The sequence below is a fragment of the Syzygium oleosum genome, unplaced genomic scaffold (assembly GCF_021117445.2).
Source record: "Syzygium oleosum isolate NSW1041296 unplaced genomic scaffold, Sole_v2.1 Sole_v2.04, whole genome shotgun sequence".
In the NCBI taxonomy this organism is placed as follows: Eukaryota; Viridiplantae; Streptophyta; class Magnoliopsida; order Myrtales; family Myrtaceae; genus Syzygium; species Syzygium oleosum.
In genome coordinates, this window is record NW_026607488.1 from 3,670,825 (window position 1) to 3,693,748 (window position 22,924).

The 22,924-nt window shown below is 40.9% G+C and overlaps 1 pseudogene; it reads right to left on the reverse strand.

Moving 5' to 3' along the window:
• Positions 1–506: 506 nt before the first annotated feature.
• Positions 507–22,606, reverse strand: LOC115674502 (disease resistance protein L6-like; annotated as a pseudogene).
• Between the last annotated feature and the right edge of the window lie 318 nt (positions 22,607–22,924).

Sequence of the window (22,924 nt, forward strand, 5' to 3'; positions counted from 1 at the left end):
CCAGATAATCCCACTAAAATCAACGAGAGGAGATTACAATAGCTCAAAACACACGACTCTCCAATGTTTTCAAAACTCTAACTACACTCAAAAAGTCTCACAAACTCAGGCTATCTCCTTCAAAACACAACGCAATGCTTGTTGTCCTCAACAAAACCAGGAGGATCAATTTCAAAACATCACAATGCATACTCGAATTAGCCGTCTGCATTCTCCCAATAACATGTGAAAGGTAAGGCTCAGTATTGTACCAACAATTAATAGTACCGTCATGTGAAGTACAAGACAAATGCTCCACCTCTAGCCAAGTGCACCGTGACAGCCTGGATGATTTGACATGCAACAAAGGAGGTACTTAGAGATCTGACTAGCTGAACATTGAGGCAGTTCAATGCTTTCTCGACTTAACTCCCTCGAGCCACTCACAACATCCGCCGTCACTCTATCGATTTCCATACGAGACACTTCCTTCGCAGCCCTCAAATCACCTATCTACACGTCTGCATTCAACAATCGCTCCACGCCTCAGCCTCCACCTCATCTACTTCTGCTGACCACCTCGAAGCTTCAGACACAGTTCTCGCCTCGGAATATTTGTTAGCTGCTAGGGAATCTGACAATATTGCAGAAACCGTCACATCTCCAGCGCTCTTCTCATCTCTAGGTTCACCTCGGAGAATGGAGGTGCCGTGAGTTTTGCTTTCACCCACAGACGCAGAGCCATCATTTGGACATGAAAAGTCCCCCTTAGCCCCATCCCCATCGGAATACACGTCAGTCTTCATTCTCAGTTCCTCGGTTAACATCTCCATCATCTCCTCTTCTCCCTCCCACCCACTGTCGACCCCTCCATCAACGTACAAATCAATTAATGATCCTCTTCTAGATGCGTCTTTCAACATTTTATTCACTTGCTCATCACTCTTGATCTCCCTATGATAAAGATGAGGAGTCATGAACCACATTCTCTTCAAACGAAAGCCGAAATTTTTCACATCAGCAATCAAACCTTCATATGTCAGGGAATCAGAGGTGACACATTCCTTTTCTCTCTTTATTCCACCAACAAACACATACCTTAACCCCTCAGTGGCCCTCTTTACTCTAAGGAGGAATCGGACTGTGAAGGAAATCTGTGACATAACAAGTTCAACGGGAGAGCCAAACAGCATATTTATTGGATATACACTAAACTTTTTGCATATTTACCCAAAATCCAATTGGCAAAAATACAAATATGTGATGTAAATTTAAATTAAACAGCAATAAGTTAGATAACTATCTATTTGGGAGTGCTATCTCATTACAGATTCCCTTTTTTAAGAGGAAAAATGAGAGAAGAAAATTTGAATGCCAATGTAAATAAAACTTTCTAGTAGCAGTTTTTTCCAATATTTTATTGGGGGACAGTAACTTTTCACTTTCTCACTAACCACTAAATCGAGGGTAGATGAGGTCGCTTGTGAAACATTTTCTTTATACTACTATAATTATTCTAAAATGGCATCGACAGAAATATTTGTAAATTTCTTTTTGAATATAATAGTGCTGACATTGAGCTTGACTAATTCCTATTGATACGCATAAACTACCTCGTCTACGTAAACGTTATCCACATCTTGACAAGCCTCACTCCTAACATTACTTTGTATCTTGCAATGGTTATCTTGCTAACAAATTGCAATTAAGGTGGTACAATAAGTAAAATTTCATACACTGCCTGATACGTGAGATAGTCTTTTGCACTTTATTGCATAAAATTATTTGTAACTTAATAAAGTGTACAATGTAGTTACTTTTAGTCCGTTAATGCTGGTGGGTATTATTTCTTTTGTTTATACTTCCCATTTGTAGATTACCTTACATGTAGGGTTGCGTTCTTAATGTCTTAATCTGATTACAGTTACAAGCTCCAATCCCTAAAAAGTTACTGAGGATTTATCTTTAGCTTGTTTCTTTCCATTAAACCTAGCGACTTGAAAGGGTTACGAGGCTTCTTTCTTACTTGTTCCTACTTATCAATTGCTCTTTTCAATTCCCGTCCTATTGCAAAATAATTAAAAAATTAGTAGACAAAAAACATCATATGATGCTTTTGAAATCTATAATTGGTGATCGATTATCTAATTTCTTGTCTATGAAAGCAATTTTGATGATTAATATTTAAAGAAAAGATAGAAAAAAAAAATAAGCAACCTAAGTAATTAAAGTACAACACAGAATGGGAACCTCAAAAGAGGGAGGAAAGATTGCTTTTGCAGCCACAAATATCCAACCCCAGAAAACGACGGAAATAAATCAGCTACCTAAGAAAATACGGTGCAACAAAAAAAAATGGCAATTTTAAAGGGGCGGATGTTTGTGTGGGTAAAGAAAGGAGGATACTTTTTACCAAAAAAAAAAGAAAGAAAGGAGGATATTTGGCCTAAAATGGAATTAAACAAAAGTCCCACACATTGATGAAGAAGATGTCGCACCTTCTTTGATGTATCATAAAGAACCTCCTCTATGTAACGCTTCAAAGGCATTTCGCTGACCCCATCATCGATAGGGAATCCACAACTCGACATATAGACCTGGCAATCATCTGGTATTTTTGTGCAAGATGCATCAATCAACCTTCTCAATGACCCGCAACTATTAACCACCAAGGATTCCAGAGAATCTAGCTCGTTTAGGCCCTCAACATTAGCAAGTACATTGCACTTTTCGATTCTCAAAGACTTCAGCTTCTTCAAGTCTGATAACCCACTCATTTTTGTTAGAGATTCGCAACCAAAAACGTCCAAGTCTTTCAATGATTTCAAAAGACCCACAACTTGTATCTCAACTAGCTCTGGACATTTTGACATAGCCACTCGCTGTAGCTTGCTTAGTTCCAAAGGAATGGATAATCTTTGAAACTGTACACAACTCTTAACGGTTAATTTCTCCAGTTGCGGAAATCCCTTGAGTGGAATGTTTCTCCACAATAACCGATCTCTAAAGTCGACAAATTTCTCCCACTCCAGTCGGAGGACGGAAGCTGCACGAGGGGTTTTAAGTCTACGAGTCTCAAAACAAGCTGTTCCAGATGAGAAAGGGAAGCCAACTCTAGAGGTGCAGGGACGCTTGTCAGATCTAACTCTAACCATTTCAGTCTAGATAGATTCCCAATCCACCTTAAGTCGCATTCTGGGATTAGGTTTGATTTGCCTGTATAATGAGAGTCATTACCATCACTTAGTAGCAGTTTAACCAAATTAGTAAGTTTCGACAAATTTGCGACTAAGAGCAATGATCTGGATCGAAGAAGTAGATAGGTCAAAACTTATGGGAAGCTCCGGCAACTCTTGAATCTCATGACAACCGGTTAAGTTTAGGGTTTGGAGGTGATGAAGCTTGTTGATTGTCCTTGGAATTTTGTAAATACGGGTGTAGCCTAAATTTAGGATTCTTAAAGATGAACAATCTCCAATTTCAATAGGAATTTCACCGTTCAATTCATTATGCCTAGAGAGATTCAGCTCGTCAAGATTTACCAAAGTGCTGATGCCACCAGGTAACTGCCAATCATGATTCTCCTTGAAACTTAATTGGCACAACGAAAAGCGCAAGATCCGTAATGATTTTAACTGTCCAATGGAGGGAAGCTCCCTTATTTCCGTGCCTGTCAGAAGAAAAATTCTCAAGTTTTAGACTACAAATATTTAAATTTTAACATTCCAATGGATTTTGGTAGTTTGGCAATGTGCGTACCGGATAAGCATAACTTTGTCAATGAGGTCAAATTCGCAAGTGAGCTTGGAAGTTTTCTCAACTTTTCACAACCCAACAACGAGAAACACTTAAGCCTCACTAGTGTCCCCACTTCTCCCTTCGATCTTTAACTCAATCAACAATTGTAGATCTCCAATGAAACCTTCAATTCTCTTTAGACTGGAGCATCCATCAATAGTCAATCTCTCTAAAGCTGAGCATCTAGAGATGTCTGGGATTGTTGTTATGCCATCACACGAAGTAAAAGATAGAACTTTCAACTCTTGTACTCTCTGTAAAAATGGATGACATGTCGAGTGTAAGAACCATCACATTGTACACAAGGGAACTATCATACTAGAATTGAAAACATGTAATTTACCTTGATCAAGTCCCATGCTTTTGAATCATCCTTGAAGTCAATCCGGTAAAGTTTACAAGCAGAAAGCTTATCCAAATACAAATTGTCCGCCCTAAAATCCAAATCGAAATTGTACCTCCTAAGATTCTTCCCAAAAAGAGGATTACTCCAAGCAAACCATCTCAACTTTGAACAACACCTTGCAAAGTCCCCAACATAAGTTCCCCTTTCTAAATTGAGGAATCTTAGGTTTGGTAAACTTTCAAAGTCTTCATTTCTAATCTCTATGGGGGGACCATCTCTAGATATCTCAAGAGCTTGAACCTTGTGCTTCTTCTGCAACTAAAATTTTGCAATGATGCGAAGAAGTTTTGCCAACTTCCAACCACTATGTTTTACAACTCAAGTGGGCGAGAAAGAATTGATAAAGGCCCTAAACAAAAAAGGAATTCATACTTACCTCTTCGGTTCCTATGATTTGAAGGGCATCTTCTGCAATCCATAACCTACTCCATTCTCCGAGTTCATCTTGACTTTCTTCATGGACAATTTTCCTTCCTAGGTCTATAAGTTGATCATGCATCCATAACCTATCATCATCCAATATCTTTATCAAACACCTACTGGTAAGGACATCAATTCCTCTTTTGGGATAAAATGAACAATCGGCCCACATGTAAATTGCATCGGTCTTCCTTTCATTGAAAAAGAAGCATGCTATATCGAGAAAAATTTGTTGCTGATATATGTCCAAATCATCAAAACTAATTCTCAACTTCTTTAGAATCTCTTTCTCGGGTTCTTTCTTTAGCCTGGCCAATGTCTCTTTCCAAAATGCTTCGCTTTTCCCCTTAAGTAACAAACCTACCACTTCAATAGCTAAAGGAAGCCCTCCCATAATTGAGACAATTTCACTTGAAAGTCCACGATAATCATCCAAAGAAAAGCCTCTAGCAAAGGCATGCCGACGAAAAAGCTGAAGCGCAAGTGCATCATCCATCTTTAGCACTTCATACCGTCGAATTTCACCATTAAATCCCTCATTTGGCGGAATAGTTTTGTCTCTTGTTGTAATGATTATGCGAGATCCTGAACATAATGAATAATTTCCTATTAGATTCTGAATATGCTGTTCTTTAGCAACATCATCCAGAACCACAAGGACTTTTTTAGTGCAAAGTGCTTCTCCAATCCTCCTCATTCCTTGTTCACGATCCGCGACTTGTTCAGAAAATCTTGAACCAACAATGTCAGATAGTAATTTCTTCTGTAGCCAGACTACGCCCTCCTTGGTTGATGAGCTTTCTCGGATGTCCTCAAGGAAGCTACAACACTTTCCAAAGTGGGAAGATAGTCGATTGAAGACAACCTTGGCAACAGTTGTTTTACCGATCCCACCCATTCCGTAAATTGCAATGAGCTGCACATCACAATGCTTGACATCTAATAACTTTGTCAAGTCTTTTACCCGATCATCAAGCCCAACTAAATTTTTTGTCACTGATTTTTGTTTTATCTCCAGCTTCTCCATTACCTTTTCAACAACTGATTCCATAATCTCTGCTTGGCTGCCATGTACAAAAGCGCTTAGAATAATTTCATATGCAATACACGTGGGATTGTCCACATTCTAACATGAAAAGATTGAAGTACATATGAAGGATATATAATTACACTGAACAATCAGTACAGGCTAATTTAGTAGAATCCACTTGATATGTTGTACATTTATGATTATAGAAATTTCTGAAGACTACAGTAATGGCTCCCACAGCCAAAAGTTACCAGATAGCTACGTCATTTGTTGAACACTGCAGTTTGGTAAGGAAGATATAATCCCGAAAAAAGAAAGAGCACAAAACATCTGTATTGGCTTAACTTATGCATATAAGTCTTCTATGGATCTGATTATGTCAAGTATAATGCATTTAAAGGCCCGTGTCACGTTAATATTGGTTCAAAATTGAATATCGAGGGACTTTACTCCCATGAGGTTAACTTGGTGGTTAAGAAATGAAGATAAAAGTGTAGATTGGGCGTACAACACATGTTCGATTCTCCACACCATCAAGTGGATACATTCCTATGTTTGGACCATCTATTTGGACTTTGGCTTGCGCCTTACCTGGTGCATAGAGTTAGATGGATAAGTTATAGTTTCGGAGGTTATCTATTTAAGCTGGACTTCCTTGTCAATATAAAAACAAAATAAAGAGGCCTGTCAGTTTGCTTTTCGATGACTCCATCTTCAGGTTAAAAACAAAAATCTAAAATTCTCAACGGCATATTGGATTGACTACATAACCCAAAAGCATAAGAGATTGCCAACTCTATTAAACTATGAAAAAACAGCTCATTTGCATTGGAAAAGCTAAAGGGCGCCCACAAGTGCATACTAGGTGCTGATTCTAAATTTATCGATTGATAGCCAAATTATGTGTTGTTATTGATGAATGCCATGCGATGTCCCCCAAAACAAGATACAAATGCCATGTGGGGCAACGTCACTGCCATGTTGTGCCCCAACTCATCCGTAGCTCATGTTAGAGCCATGTGGCCCATTATTCATTTCGACCTTTATTACTTTGGATTAAATTAGACGGGAGGGATGATTACTATATCCAGGCTTTTTAGTTTGCCTAAGAGTTAAGACAACCCTGGAGAAAGGTCAAAAGGACAAAGCTAAGGAGAAATTGGAAAAAGCATTTTCCACAGATATTAACTTCCATCTCCACATTTCATTACATAAAATTGACTCCCCTATTTTCACATGTTTTTCAAATTGCATCTGTCGCAGTAACTTATTAATCCAATTGCCATTTTCTTATCAAAATGACCCTCACCACTCTCCACAATGTGTGACAATTGACCTTCAACAGTTGTCCCAACGAGAAGTTTAGGCACCCCCTACACCGTCTGTCGCGTCTCTCTCTCCCACACACAAAGTTTGTGTGCGTGGCCACACTACTCGGAGGCCTTTGCACCGTCGCCGACCTCAGATTAGAGGTCGACATAGGTCGTCGCCTCCGGCCCAGTCCACATTGAGTTTGCCCTGCCTCAATTTGGACCTCTAGCGAGCTCTGCAGAGCTCGAGGCCTCGAGATAACAGTCATGTCATTCTTTACATGTTCTCAGGATGCTCTTGCTTCAATTTAATATTTTGACATAATTTTTCTTCACTGAATCTTAGTTTCCTTGGGTAATTGGTTTTTCTTGAGGAACACTAAAAAAAGTGTAAAATAAAGTTGGCATTGATCTCTGAGTTTTTTTCTTCATCTTTTCCCCCTAAATGGAAAATGGAAACTGATATTCTTATCACGAAGGTAAATATATTTTTTGGATCTAAATTAGTTAGAATAAAGATCAATATGGATGGAAAATCTGTAGCTGATTATGGTATTCATCCCAAATAATAAATGCAAATGGGTGCTCTTGAATATTTCGTAGCCTGACAAGACAGTGAAGAGGAAAAAATGGTAAAAGGGAACATGCAGGTCCATTTCATTGAGTTCATTGACATCAAGGGGAAAAGTTGGAGGTGGTTTTCAATATTTTCCGTTGAAAAAAAAATTTAAGAAATCATTTGATAGTGTAACGCTGTATCCCCTACAACAAAAAAAGAAGAAATAGGTAGGGATCTTAAAAGAGTGTTACCCTTGGTTCTTTTTCACGTTCCACCCCTTAATTTCATCTACCTCTGCAAGAGCCTTTTTCCAGTCCTTGACTTCATTGAGAAACTTCCTCTCATGTTCCAACAAAGCAGCAGTATATAGTGGAGACTTAAGTTTAACATCCTCTGGTTCCACATCAAGAAAAATGGGAAGGATACTTTTTTTATACTCTGACTTAGACACATTGTCTATTATGAGTGCAAGCTCACGAAGACACCACTCACTGGAAGCATAATTTTGAGAGAAAATAGGTATGTAGAGTATAGAGTTGTTGATGGCATGAAGAAGGTTGTCACCGATCACTTCACCTTCCTGGAGTTCATCTTCATCTCTGAATACGTGGACTCCGGCATTTCTCAAGTCACGGTAGAGGAAGTCGGTGAAATTATAACGGGTGTCGGATCCTCTAAAACTCAGAAACTCTTGGTCTTAATGCTCGTGTAGCATCACTACTCGTTCTAGTCTCTGAGTTTGCCATGGCTAGAAAGATTCTTCCAGATCTCTCTCTCTAAAGAAAAAAAATGGCGTGTGTGGCTTTGGCTAATAACTGAGCTGAGGTTTTCAATATGAACTAGCCAAGTGAACGTGTCACCCCTCAGCAGCAGCAAAAAAGTGAAGACGACCAAGACTAACTTGGTCTTTGTCGGTCGGCTCACTTTAATATCAAGGATGCTTCATCAAAAAGTGACAGACCGATTTTAATCACAAAATTATTCCTCGGAAACCGGATGACTTATATAACAGGTTGCAAAGAAGATTGGGGCTTTTTGAAAGGTCTTGCTTATAAAGTTGCAGCCATTAGAAACATAAACGTAAAACAACCGGTTACATATCAACATAATTTTAACAATTTTTTCCCTAAAAAAGCTAGGACGGTATTATGACTTACCTTATCTGCGGTAATCTTGATAATGTGTCAATTGAAAAATACGCACCTTTAATGAGTATTTTACTGTGTATTTATTGCTATGTAGTTCGGGTTGCGGTTACGGGTTTGTCAACTTTGAACCTTCGCAATCCTATTGGATGATTTTTATGACTTGAATTGAACATTACTAATGTGGGAGACTTATGGTAATCCCCATAGATGGTACTTGCGGTAGCCTTCGTTCCTATCATTTTATCCATAAAAAGAAATCAAACAAGTATCTTAAACGAGAGACGTGTTATTTCTTTGAACAACAAGCATAAAATATAAGGTTCAAATTAATTTAGAATTCTACTCCAATTTGTGCCAATTATGCCACAGTAAGCATCTCTTATATAATATGAAAGGCAATAAGATGAAGTATTAGTAAAAGGAGAATGACAATGGTAGTTCTTATCATATTACCCTCATTGGTGCTCTTAACTTTTCATCACTACCTCTTTTAGAGATTTTCACAACATTATTCTATAGCTCCAGTTGCTGGTGAAAAATGATGGCCCCCAAATATCGAGAAGAGATTCAATTATTAGTATGAGTTAGGGAGGCCAAATTTGATCCGGAGCTTATCCGGTTTAACTTCACCTGGAGGTCGTGTGACCTAACTTCTATATAAGGTGTGTAGGTGACCATTTCGATCAGAATAAGGAAAGGATACCTCTGTCTGTTTGAGTTAAGAGCTGAAGCTGTTACAGAATCAGATTAAATTATGAATGAAGAGGCAGTTATTGCAGGACATGCGATTGCTTTTGTAGTTACTCAAATTGTGAAAATAAAGGAAATTGTGGAAATGGCCGCATTTGCAATTTATAGGTGGATGAGTCTTTTTGTAGGTGTGAGTTAATAGAGAGAGGATTCCGATCCTATGAATGTTATGATTAATGCATACGTTAAATTCGTTGCATGGTAACTAAATAAGACTTTTTTCTAGTAAGAAAAAAAAATTATTGGTTAATGGTGTATTTGTTCTGGAAAAAATATCATGATAAAAGAAAATGCTTTGCGGAAGAAACTGCATCAATCAGAAAAAACCAGATAAAACAAGAAACATTCCCACACCCAGGGCCCTGTGTGAATTAACACACTACTAAAGATGCCTAGAATGCTAGTGATGGCTGGCGGTGGCGATCATAATGGCTTTGATAGTGGGTTGGTGTCATAAGAGGGTATCGATAAGACACTATGCAGCTGAGAGAGAGATTTGTGAATAGCGTTAAGTGGGCATGTGACGACAATGACTTTGTCCAGAGAAGTTATTATCTCTATCAAATTATGTCGTCTTTACTATGAGATTGTTAGTACTCTCTCAATCACGCTCTATATTTGACTCTCTCTTTTCTCTTATCTATAGATGTCGTCAACACAGTCAACATGTTGCTAATTATTATTGTTGCGAAAGTCAAGCGATCGAACAATAAAATTGACAGAATAAGAAAATAAATCGGACACCAGATTTACGTGGTTCGGTCGTAGTGACCTACGTCCAACGGGAGAGCAGCACAGAATTCCACTATAGATCAAGCGATACAACGGAGATTACAATCACACTCGAGTCACTCAAACACTCTAAGTGTTTCCCAAGCCCCAATTATACCCAATAGCTCACGCAGTATTTAGCCTCACAATTTCTCACGAAATAATCTCTCAATCTCGCAAAGGAATTATATACAAATCTTAGCACAAGATTTACGCTTGAACACTAATTCTTCTTGGATGTAATTCACGAACGAGAATCCACGGAAACACCCACCGCCAAGCACTCACGAACGTCTTCACGTCAACCGCGGCGCTTCAAGACTTCTTTATCAACAATGGCGCATCCAGACTTCTTCTTCTTGCGGCCAAGTTCAAGAATATATATGTATATATTTGTATGCCCACGTACAGTGGCCGACTCCAACTTGGAAAGAGATTCCATGCGGTCAACAAGTCCAAGTTTGGACTTTCCTATTTCTTCTTTCTTTGGCAGACCGTGACTCCCACTAAAATTAGGAAATAATAAATATTCATTCTATTTTCCTTTTCTTTTGTTTGCTGCCAACTCTTGCATATTAGGAAAGCAAATTTCCAATATTTCCTTTTGCTCGATTTCAGACTTCCGCAAAATACCAATTCCGAATATTCAGATTTTCGCTTTGGGCTTAAACTCGAGACGTATTTTCAACAATTACAATGACAAACAAAAGCTAAGAAGTTAGTCCCAAGAATGTAAATAGTAATTTGGGAAATACGGTGGGATGGGATCTGTAATTATGTCTATATTGCGGGGTGCAAATTATTAATTTTTCGCAAGCAATTTTAATATGTTTCCCAACTTGTTTGGTAAGTTTTTTCCCTTCTCAAGGCTTCTGGGCTTGACGACCAATTAAGAAATGGCGTTATTTCCTCGTCATTTCGCAGTCTAGTGACCGCATTTCTTTTTCGTTTTTTTTTTCCAATAAGCAATTTCATTATTGTAGGAATTGATTGACATTCTCACATTTTCTTTGAGGAAAGTGAAAGTAGTTCTTATTTATGTATCTTTTTAGCTGTCTTGGGGAAAAAAAGAAGAATAATGGAATGGTAAAAAGGTTCTGTTATGGCTTTTTTAGAAGCAACCTAAAGAAAAAGGTGGATGTGGTGTGGCTTTAACGAAGAACTAAACTGAGGTTTTCAATATGAACTAATCAAGCGAATGGGTCACTCCTCACTGGCAGAAAAGTGAAGCCGACCAAGACTAACTTGGTCTTTGTTGGTCGGCTCGCTGTAAGATCAAAAGTAGATTTATCAATTGCGTGATGTATGCCTTCAAAATGATGAAACAATTTCTGCAGTGGAAGTCTAATATGAAATGCAATAAGATAAAGTGTTAAGTGAAAGCAGAGAAATGACAATGATAGTTCTCAACATTTTACAATATGAACTAATAATGTGTGAATCCTTACCAGCAAAAAAGTGAAGACGACCAAGACTAACTTGGTCTTTGTTGATGGGCTCACTTTAAGATCAAGGTAGTTTTATCAATTGTGGGATGCACGACATCAAAATGATGAAGTAACTTCTTCAGTGGAAGTATGATAGGAAACGCACTAAGATAAAGTACTAGCAAAATGAGAGATGAAAATGACAGTTCTTATCGTATTACTCTCATTGGTGCTCTTAATTTTACAGTACTACCTCTCTTAGAGGTTTTCACAACATTATTCTTTAGCTCCTGTTGGTGGTGAACATTTATGGCCCAGATATTGAGGAGAGATTCAATTATCAAGGGAGCTGAGCGAAGTATGAGGTGTATTGGTTACCATTTCGATCAGATTAAGGAAAGGGTTACTCATCCTGTTTGAGTTAAGAGTTGGAATGGTTAAGAATTGGGAAAAGTGCAAAAAAAGTCATAAACCTTTTACATTGATGCTAATTTAGTCATAAACCTTTTGCATTTGCACCAATTTAGTCCTAAACATTTTTTTGATGCCAATTCAGTTTTAAACCTTTTGCATTTATGCCAATTCAGTCCTAAACCTTTTTGTCTTTGTGCCAATTCAGTCTTTCCGGCCAAATTTGACCGGATTTTGCTGATGGGGACGCTGGTCGGTCACCGGCGCTGACGTTGACAACTTTTAATAATATTTTAATATTTTTTTGAATTTTTATTTATTCTTTTCTTTTTTTCCCTCCCTCCTTCCTCCACCCGGTCGCCGAACCGGCGACCGGCCAAAGGCCAGAGGTCGGCGAGGTCGACCTTGCCGGCCATTGGCGAGGTTGACCCTATTGGTCACTGGTGAGGCTCGACTTCGCCAGCGATGGCGAAGGTGAGCCTCGTCATGGCTGAGCGAGGCACGACCTTGCCAGATTCGACGAGGTCCAACCTCGCCCAGCCATGGCGAGGCTCGCCTTCGCCGTCGCGAGCGAGGGCGAGCCTTGCCAGGGGTTGGCGAGGTTGACCTCGCCGGTGGCTGGGCGAGGCATGACCTTGCCAGATCCAGCGAGGTCCAACCTCGCCCAGCCATGGCTAGGCTCGCCTTCACCGTCACTAGCGAGGGCGAGCCTTGCCAGGGGCCAGCGAGGTCGACCTCGTCGACAGCTGGGTGAGGCACGACTGCGCCAGATCCAGCGAGGTCCAGCCTCGCCTAGCCATAGCGAGGCTCGACTTCATCGTCGCTGGCGAGGGCGAGCCTTGCCAACCTTTGGCCTCTGGTCGGTCGCCGGTCTGGCAACCAACTGGAGGAAGGAAAGAGGGGAGGGAAAAAAAAGAAAATAAATAAATAAAATTTTAAAAAAATATTAAAATATTATTAATAATTGTCCACGTCAGCGCCAGTGATTAGCCGTCGGCCAGCCGGCGTCCACATCAGCAAACTCCGGCCAAAATTGGCCGGAATGACTGAATCGGCACAAAGATAAAAAGGTTGAGGACTGAATTGGCATCAATACAAAAGGTTTAAGACTGAATTGACATAAAAAAAAAGGTTTAAATCTAAATTGGCACCAATGCAAAAGGTTTAGGACTTTTTTGGCACTTTTCGCGTTTAGAATTAGATTAAATCATGAATGAAAGAGCAAATCATGGAAATATGGAGCAGCTAGAGATCTGAGGGCGATCACACATGAATTCTAATAACCGTCGAAGGAAGTCCCAGGAGCATAAGTAAAAAGAACACAGAGAAAGAGGGATCACGCAAGCTGTGTCAAAACTCTGCCAAATTTTCCTTCTAAGCATTTCCTATGTTGAACGAACGTCTTTGAATTTTAGTTTAAGTTTTAAAGTTTGTTATTCTTCATGTGCATTGTGAATTCAATGTGTATGTAACTTTGAGTATATTTCAATATCAATGAAGTTTCTTAGTGATTTCTTTTCCCGTGTTTGCACTTTAATTTTAATTTCAGTGGTCATCGCTCTAATTTTCCTTGGATTTCCTTTGATTCCTACACTTTCCTTTCGATTTCCTTCTTATTCAATATTCGCACCTTACTTTTCAATTACTTTAGTTTCCTTGTCTTTTTTGTTGAAGTGACATTTTCTGTCATATTTTGCTCTCAAAAGCTGGCATGCCTTTTAAACATACGTTCATCCTCGATCCATCTTGAAAATTTTGTTTTGTGGAAGTTTGATCACCTTGCGGTCGAGATAAAACTAGAAAACAAGTTATGATTTGTTTTATAGGTATCAAAAAGATATTCAAAATTACTATCGATTTGTGCAACAGTTCTATCGCAAACATTGACAAAAAAAAAAACTTCTTAAATGCAACATAAACATTTAGTTTATAAGACATTTAAATGACCGAGGGTCTCAACATTAACAAGTCAAGGTCAAGCAATGCAATGCAAACGACATGCACGAGTTGTGAACCCCCCCACCCGACCCCACCTTGTCCTTCACGCATTTTGGGGTCGGCTCTCTCCTCGACAAGTGATGTGAAGCTATACCGACACAGGCATGTGATTCATGCACGAATCAGGGGCAAATGCCAAATCAGTTCTTAATAGCATTATCATTCTACAATTGAGTTTTTAAAGTTTCAATTTGATCAATCAAATCATTTAGTCTTTTGACATTAGTTGAGTTACATCCTTAAGCGTTTCGATTTTCACGAGCAATTTGTTCCGCAATTGTCGATAACCTCACATATAAGTGAAAGAGGTACACAAATAATGGAGGAGTGGGTCAGCATATATCATTAGGTTTGGAAAAGTTGGAACGTACAAAATGATAAAGATGAACCACAAATTCCACCATCGAGTATCAACATCGCGTGATGGATGAATAATTTTAAGGACAAATAATGAAAGCAGCATTGACCAACGATGAGCTAGTATTTCATTTATCTAATTCGTACATTAAACTCAATCGGGCCGTCAGAGGATGCTAGACAAAGTCAGCACATACATAGCTTTTAATTACATTTATTGTTACCAGTAACAGCATGCCTGTCGACTAAAATGCATAAATTTTTATCTACGCCTGATATACACCACTCAAAACTACATTCATTTTCGCCGGTATATGAATTAATCATGTCATACTGGTTTTTTGGGCTGATGACTTGGTCAACAAATTTAAAGAATTTCTAATGTCAACAAGTCGATGATGGTTCCTGTCAAGGATGCTGGAGATCAATTCAGAAGGAGTTGACCATCGTGGCCACCTTAAAGCCTAATGCGACAAACAAAACGCAATTATGCCGCCCGGTTTCGTTTCGGAGTGAAAATGGAGAAGGGGCTTCACAAAGCAGAAGCTCAAGGAGATGCAACAACTTTGCTCAATTTGCTCCGTGGTGATCCACTGATTTTTAATAGATGTATGGTGTGGCGTGGTCTTACAATGAAACTCCATTACATGTAGCAGCAATGAGAAATTCGTCGACAAGATTCTGGATCGACAACTCGAGCTCGCAGGAGAGCTGGAGTCTTAGAAATTATCATCTCAGCTAGAGGTTATCTTGGAGCAGTGAAGAAATTGGTGGGCTTTAATGAATATTTTAGGCCTAATGTTTTAACCTCTTTCTCTAGTTGCCCAATATCTTAATAACAGGGAAACAAGTCGATAAATAGAAGTGGGAAGGGTTTTGGACGTCGTCTTCTTCTCCAATCCGCCAGTACTCCTATTTTTCGTGAGTATTCAAATTTGTGTTTCCTTTGGAAATTTTTATTCATCTGTATGAGTATGTACGAGTATAAGTTCTCAATTCGTCACAATTTTCATTGACACAATTACGAAATGTAATTCAACGAAGCTGATTTTGACCCTTTTAAAAATCTAGGTCGCGGAGAATGTAATAATAGTTGACACGGTGTTCAAAGTGAGCAAGATGCCTGCGATTTTTATAGTAAATACGCTGAAAAAGTAGCGCTCGATGAGATATATATATATAGTGCTTGTCCTTTTACTAAGATTTTGATGCACACAATGACTTTCAACGTTACTTATTCATTTGGTATTGATATAATCTAATATCAATTTTTTTTTTCGTTAGTTTTTACATTGGATTTGGTGTTCTAATTAATAAAACGTAATTATTCATGCAGGTTGGATCATTAATTGAAGAGATTATGCTTTTAACATTCATATGCCGAAATAATAAATTAAAGTTGATTATAGGTGTGACATTCCGAATTTCGACCCCTTTTTGGGATTTATAAAACGTGTAATTCGTCGGTGTGCTTATAGTAAAATCTCGCCCGGGAACTGATCACTCCCGGTTATTGTTTTTAAAATTGAGATTTCGCTAGAATCGCATTCGATCGAATTTGGCCGTTATTTAGAGCCCAAACTTTGGTGTCGAATTTCTCGGAATTTCGGAACGAATTTAATTGGACGGTGTCGATATTAGTGTGGCCAATCTCGATATTACCCGAGATACGTGAAAAATAAATTTTTGATCGGATGCGAATTTGGACTGATAGACCACCCTCGCAGTGTGTCTTTATTAACATCATTTTGGCCAAATCCTAAAAATATTAATTAGGATTTTTCGGAGACCGTCGGATCGTTTTTCGAATTTAAACCGTGGCCGTCGGATCGCACTTGAGTACGATTTGACCATTCTCTCTCTCTTTCTCTCCTCTCCTCTTTTCCCGCCGGCTTCCCCCCATGCGCCTGACACTCCCCACCAACCCATCATTTCCTCTCTTTTTCCTTTTCTTTTTCTTTTCTTTTTCTTCTCTTTTCCTCCTCCTCGCCGTTGTTGCTTCTTCATCCCTTTCGCGTCCGCTTCTGGCTTCTTGTTCTTCGCTCCTCGCCAGAACCGGCCGCTCGTCGCGCCACCGTGGCTCCGCCCTAGTAGAGCTGCGCTGCCGCTGTCACCCCAAAACCGCTCATCGTCGGACCACCGAGCCACGCTCGGGTCGTGTCCTCGCCGGTCCGCCCGCTTTTCGTCCTCCACCGCCGAGCACCGCTCCTCCCCGCCGTGAACCACCGCCGTCCCGGACGTTCGCCGGACCGAGCTCGCCCTACCCAGCTCCGTTCGCTGCCGGGACCGACTCCGCCGTCCACCCCCGACCGTCGTCACGCCGTTCGTCACCCCGACCGAGCCGTGTCCGCCTTGTCCAGCCGCCGCGGTCAAGCTCCGCTCACCTCCGTCGCCCGCCACCGCCGTCCAGCTGAGCTTCGCCGTGCGTCGCCGTCCACCTCCGACCGTCGCCGCTGCTGTCCCAGTCGTCGGGAACAGCCAAGCCACGCCGGAGCAGCCCCCACAGCAGCCGCGCTCGTTCGTCGCCCGTCCGTCACTCGCCGGGCCGAGCCGGAAATCACCGTGGACCGCCCTCGTCGCTGCCGTCGTCCTCGCGTCATCGCCGGCGTTAGCCGAGTAAGTTAACCCCTAATCCCGTGTTTATGGCGTTAAACTTGCTTAGGGTAGTTTAATTTATGTTTAGTTTGTGTTAATTGTGAGTTAGTGGTTAATTAATTGTGTTTAGGGTATAAGTTATTGATTAGTTTATTGTTAATGATTATTATATGAAATGTTATTATTTTCGGAATTTAAATATTATTTTATTAGTTAATAAATTAATTCCGAATTAAATATTATTATTTTATTATTAAATAATTAATTTCCGAAAATTAAATAGTATTATTTTCGGAAAATTTTCTAACGTTAATTGTGATACCAATGTTGGTTTTCGCCGTATAAGTTGGCATATTTAGGAAATGATTTGAATGATTTCAATTCGAGGAAATATTTTGACATTTTGGAAAATTAAATTATTTTCGGATATTATTAATTAATTAATTCCGAATTTAATTTATTGTTATTTCGGAAAATTTATAATTTCAAATTATGATTTCTAGCTTGAATGTTGGCGATTTTACCGCGAATTGTCGTATTAAATTGATTTTATGGCAAATTGTTTGATCGAAAGTTTCTGTGGAAAAATTTATGAGACTTTTGGAATTAAATTATTTTATTCTGTTATGCCAAGTAATGTTAGTGATACTTTGTGGTTGATATTCGTGTTTGAAATCGAAGATTGCAAGAATTGATTGACTGTTGGCATGTGTGGCCACTTGGTATTATTGTATGACATCGAGGAGAGCACGATTCATGTATGCATGGGCTAATTGAGAAGATAATAATTGGCCGGAATGCTTGTGTGCTCGTGTGGTCACACGTTGGACCCGTCTTGCTGTGTATCGCTTGACGATGCCCGATTTATCGGATGCCTGGGGATTATCTGGAGTGCCGATACCCCGGATGCCTTGTCGCGGCCCGAGGCCGGACTCGATGCTCCTTACGGGATACCATCTTACTGTAGATCGTTTGATGTTGCCGTATTGGAATGCCGTCTTACTGTAGATCGTTTGACGTAGCCGTGCCCGACGGGGCGGGACGGAGCCCGGTTTTTACCGGTAGACCGCCATCTTGCTGCGTATCGCTTGATGTGTGGTGGCCCCGAGGGGGCGTAATAACTGGAATACGTGTGATGCATAGTGCCTGATTATGTGGTAGAAACTGCTAGGCATGGTATGGGACGTGCTCAAGTGGATTCTATCTTATAATCGGGACACGCCCGCTTGTGATGCATTGATGCATGAGTAATTGATCTAGATGCTTCGAGTTTGCGACATATGCATTTTATCAACGAGTGTCCCAAGGCGAGGTAAGGATGCCTGTGACTGTTTAATGATGTGCTGTTGATGCTGTATTGCCTAGTTAGGGACCCCCGTGCGAGTTAGCCTCCTAAGCGGGGCTTAGGCTGTTAACTTATTGAGACTTTCATCTCATTTGTTGTTGTTCACCACTTTTCAGGCCCCTAGCATGTTGTTGCACCCAGTTTGGTTCAGGGCGTCTGGAAGCTGGCTTTTTGGGATCGACTTGTTGATGGAGTAGATTAACCCTAGCCTTTACTCTTTTTGCTAGCTTTTGTGGTCGCGCCCGATGTGGGCTTGTAAGAATGTTCCCAGGGGTTAATCAAGTGAAAATCAAAATAGTGTGGTTTGACTGTTGTGAATTGTTTTCCTAACTATCCCTGTTTATTGTTGTTGTCCGGGGATTGCTGTGATCGTTTCCGCATGCGTAATTAAAAGATAAAAAGAAAAGGGTCGGCGATGAGTCCTGGGTCGTCGCATCATAACGACCATAGCGGGGTTCGGGGCGTGACAATAGGTGATCAAGAAACGAAATTCAAGTGCAGGTGATGTCACGCCTCGAACCCTATCGAGCCCGCGACATCCCTCTCTTCGGTCGGAAGAGTGCGACGTCCCAGGAATAACGTCGCCGACCCAACGATCCATCAGAGTTAAATCGCAGTGGAAGCAATAAAAAATCCCAGACATTAAAATTGGAGAACACCATGAAGGAACAAATCGTCAAACCACCAAGCATATATTACACTTCCAAATATTTACATCATCCGCCAATACAAACCACAAAATAATTTATAAGCACACCGAACTATAAACTCCAAACCAACAAAATATCAACATCAGCTCTCTAGGTCAGCACTATCCAAAAATGGGGCGCATCCTCCTCCCAGAACTATCCCCTACGCCCTCTCGAAGGCATCCACTTCGACTCACTGTCCTCGGCATCACTACCTGAATCCTCTGCAGCTGTCTGCTCACTCGACGACTCCGAGTCGACCTCAATCTCGATATTCAGGCGGGGGCTCTGAAATGGTTTGGTTGAAACAACCATGAGATCACATCTCAATAAGTCACAACCTAAGCCCCACATAGGCTATCACGTAATTCCAGACACATCCAAACGCACAACCAAATAACCACACAACCAGCAATCGAACATTCACACATACCTGGACTCTCTGCATACGCACTATGCACGTTAGCCCATAATCCCAACATACAATTCTTGTACACATGCCATCACACACTTTCCACATATCAATACACACGCCAATCATACCACAGCAATACATCACAGCCGCGTGCGTGTTTCGATTATAAAGCAAAACCTACTTGGGCACGTCCCATACCATGCCTAGCAGATTTTACCCCATAATCGCGCACTGCATCACGCGATACAAACACACTCGCACACTAACTCACACCATGCATCACTTTCACAATCCTCACACGTCAAGTCAAATCCCGCTCATTCTCAACCTTTCCACCACTACCGCGCCCGCGTAAAACGCATCAGGCCAACGGTCTTCTGACCTCGGCAGGCATCGTCACCCCGTCGGGCCGGGCATCGTCACCTCGTCAGGGACGGCATCGTCCCGCGTAAACGAACACGCCTCAGGACGGAATCCTACACACACTTTCCTTCTACCGCGCCCGCGTAAAACGCATCAGGCCAACGGTCTTCTGACCACGTCAGGCATCGTCACCCCGTCGGGCCGGGCATCGTCACCTCGTCAGGGACGGCATTGTCCCGCGTAAACGAACACACCTCAGGACGGACCTTACCCCGCGTAAACGAACACGCCTCAGGGTATCACTTTTCCCATCAATCCTACATTCCCGTACCTTCGTTCCACACTCTCCACATGTACCACACGACCACACATACACACGGTCACACACAAATTCACATCTCGCACACATTTTTCACAATTACCCATCCTCATCACGCGAACACCACACAAACACCCAAGCTTAGCACGCGAACTCAATGCGCAATCATGCCACCACACCTCACAGCCACACAATCACACATACGAGCTCATTCAAGCATCAAACTACCCATCAAAATGCCACGATAACACTGAATAATTCTCGAGAGAGAGAAAAATCGAGAATATGTAAAAATCGGGTCCAAACTGGGTAGTTGCGCAGTGACAGAAATCCATTTGAAATAAATAGTAAACCAACTCCAAAAATTCTAAATTTTGGATATGTCATAAAAAACATCTTGATCAACATTTCTCATGAAGAACACGAAATCCGCTTCAATCTGCAACCATGCCTTTTTGTCCCTCGAAGTCAGACCAAAATCAGTTCGCTCAAACAGACCGTTTTGTCCTCAAAATACATTTATTTCAACACCCAAATCACATTGAAAAGTTTTGAAATTTTTATATGTTATACCCACGAATGTTCCCAACAACGTTTGTGAAGGAAGTATTTAGAAAATAGGCCTGAAAAAATTTATAAAAATTCGAACAGACCCGAAGGTCGGATGAACAGTAAATCGGGCAGTTTTATTTCGGTCCAAAGATGGACTTCCGAATGGTATCAAATGATTTCCAAAAATTCCCAAATTAAAATATGTTATATTTAAAAATGTTGGGAACAACTTTTATGAAGAAAACTTCCTCAAATTCGGCCCACAAAATTCTCTAAAAAAATAGCAAACTGAGTGGGTACAGTAACCGCGAATCCGCGATTCACCCCGAACCTCACGGATTCAAACCCGAACCGATTTCTACCTAATTCCAACCGCCTAAACTCATTTCCCGACGTCTAATCCAACCCGTAACAACCGATAATAGTCATGATCAGCCACCAATAACCACGATCAATCACCAAAAACCATTATCGACACCTTAATCAACCTCTAAATCCTTTAAACCATACCCGAACGAGTCCGAAAATACCCGACGTCCTAAATAGGGATTAGATCGCGACTTACCCGAACTCTAGACTAACTCGGCTAGAGTGGGAAGGTGGAACGGCTGGCCGGTGGCTCACGGCAGCGGCAACGGTCTCCCGGCGGTGATCGGCGTCCACGCGGCCGAGAGAGGGGGAAGGGGAAATCGGTATGGGGGAGAGGATGGGGAAGGAAGCTGGTTCAGTGAGGGGGAGGGGCTGCCGTGGAGGGAGAGTGAGAGGAATGAGGAGAGAGAGAAGGTTTCTTGACTTAAATAATCAAATTTGACCAAACTTTCCAAATTCCAATTTTGCCCCTCCTTACTTGGCCAATATTCTCCTAAGCCAAAATATCCAAGGGCATTTTGGTTCAATATTTTGGGACTGATATTTATCCACAATTAATCCTCAAATTTAATTTCCAAAATCCCCAAAATTCGGAATACCCAAAAATAGGCCTAGGGGCAAAATAGTAATTTTTCAGTCCCGCGCCGAATTTCCATTTTTCGACCATACCAACCCCAAATATCATTGGCCACACTAAAATGACGTCATCCTCGTAAAAATAGTCGCGCACGACCCCGAAAATCGACATCCAAGTCCGGATCCAATTTCACGATCAAAATCGCCAAATCTCAATTTTAGGGTCTCTCACTAACGGGCGGCTGTTTAGGGATTACACGTATCGACCTAGGGTTATTCGAGTCATGGCGACCTCGATCGTCACCGAAGGTCGACTCATGATCGAGTTCTTAGGTCCACGTACATTTCCCTAGGTAGCCATTCCCTAAAGGTTAGTATCCCGAGAATGATCAGTTCCGGGCGAGACTTACTAAAATGAAATGAGAAATAACATCTATTTCATTGATTCCGGAAATAGGTCGAAATTCAGGATGTTACAGGTGACGGTCCACTATTTTTAAAATCAATAGTACATGCGTTTTGACTGAAAGAAATAAAGAAATTAAAGAGTCAAATAAATTAGAATGAAAAGTTAGTAAAAAGAGTTTCATGTACAAAATATTGTATTTCACTATTGTATTTCAGAATGAAAGGGCACCCATAGAGAACTTGAAGACACGTGTCAACATCCCATTTCTCAAAGACAACATATTATTGGCCCATGGAAAGTAGACAGCTGATCCGCGTCCCATAGCCTTGCATATCTATGCTATATTAACTCAGATCTTCCGCTTGCTACAGTGCTTGTTCGTGCTTACCTCATTGCTCTTATCATGAACTTGATATGTTTGAGGCTCCGCCTTGGCCGAGCTTGAATCTTTGTTTGCCCCTGATCTTAAACTTGCGCCCGTTTTGGTTGTGCCCCATCTTGAGCTTGAACCTCTAGCCCTTCCTAAACTCAAAATCGCGCCCTTTCCTGAACTCGTAGTTGTGCCTTTTCCTGAAGTTGAACCTCTGCCCCTTTTTGTACTCAAAGCCATGCTGCTTCTTGAACTTGAAGCTATGCTTCTTCCTAATTTTTCATGTCATGCCATTTCCTAAAGTAGAAGCCGCAACCCTACCCGATCTCAAACCTTTCTTGTTTCTTGAACTTGAAGCTATACCGCTTCGAGCCTCCAGGATCCCTTCCCGGATTTGAAGCACATCCGGTCCCACTTCCTCTACTTGTTTTTGCATATACTTGGTCAGTCTCCTCAGTTTTATCCCTCTTCACTTGAATCACATTGAAATTCCCCATAAGTTTTAAGGATGACACAACTAATATTATGCAAATCTTCACTATTTATAGAAGAAAGGTC